The sequence below is a fragment of the Patella vulgata genome, chromosome 4, assembly GCF_932274485.2.
Source record: "Patella vulgata chromosome 4, xgPatVulg1.2, whole genome shotgun sequence".
Taxonomy (NCBI): Eukaryota; Metazoa; Mollusca; class Gastropoda; family Patellidae; genus Patella; species Patella vulgata.
In genome coordinates, this window is record NC_065882.2 from 55606523 (window position 1) to 55607901 (window position 1379).

Genomic DNA, 1379 nt, shown 5'->3' on the forward strand with positions numbered 1-1379 from the left:
AAAAATATAAATTAATATTCATTAACGCATTTGCATACATTTGATGAAAAAAAAGTATTCTAAAATCAATGAAAATACACGCGGGGTACGCCTTGAGTTTTGTTAGCGCGCATGTAGCGTATAGCTCCTGAACTGTATTTCATTAATGGAGTATTGAATGAAATCGGAAACATGCTAGGGGTGGGAATGATTGATTTTTTATGTTTGATTATATTAACACGATATATCGAGGAAATACTATTGACCAGGTATCCAGATTAATTTAAGTAGAATACGGTGTTTACCACTCACACGGGTAAATCGACCAGCAAAATAGGCCTTTACATACCCTTTTTATCTAAAACTCGACAATAAGCCAATAAGCATGAAATGAAATTTGGTGAAACTTTTCAATTTATTTGTATTATTCGCCCCATCCTTTAAAGTAACAATGTATAGTGTAATAATGATATGATTTGATTAATTAATTGTAAAAGAAAATAACACTAACATAGTTTATAATCGTCTATCCCATATCATAAAGGCGTAAATATATCAGAATTAATTTAATCAGGGTTGGTTTAATGGTTGCGTGACATAATGAACATTCTCGGCAATTGCTAACTGGATTGTCAGCATACAATCTGCAGTTTCATTTTTGGTCTAGGACCACAATATGCTATGCCTGTATGTCCGTTTGTTAACATCTCTAAAACCGCCTTACCGCGTATTGCCGATTCATATGTTTTCTTTTAAAAAGAAGCTTTTACTCGGATCTATTGGGGCCTAGATAGAGAACCTTGATACACAAATTTAGACATTTCTGTTTGCTTTTCATAAGCAATTCCTTGGATTCAAACCAAACATGGGTGAATGGTTGGCCCTATATAGGTGGAAAAGTGTCACCTTGAAGGGGAAAATTAGGGTGTTCTGGATTAACACTTGAAATATGTCAACAAAAGTGTTTGAAGAATCTTACTTTTTGCCTTTATTTTTGGGGCCCTGAATCTATTTGGAGAATAATGACATTAGCTTAAGAAATTATTAATATACTAGTTTTTCAAATATTCTATCTGGAAAATTTAACCAAGACTGGTGTGCTACAGCCCACTCTATTTTGATGTCAAACTGTCTGGGGGACCTGGGGGCGGGGGCTTAATGTGCTACCAGTGGTATAACCGGAACCTTGCTTTTTTTCATTAATGTGGGATGGGGGTGGGGGAATCAATCAACAAGGAGCTTATAATGCAAGTGATCTACTTAGTGTCCCCTAGAATCATGGAATCAAACTTACATTTCATGGAAGTCTGATTTATGATGCTCAGAAAAATATGACTTAACTGACTCCTCCATAGGCATATGTGACATTGTGCAATGGGTAAATTACGAAAACTGACAAC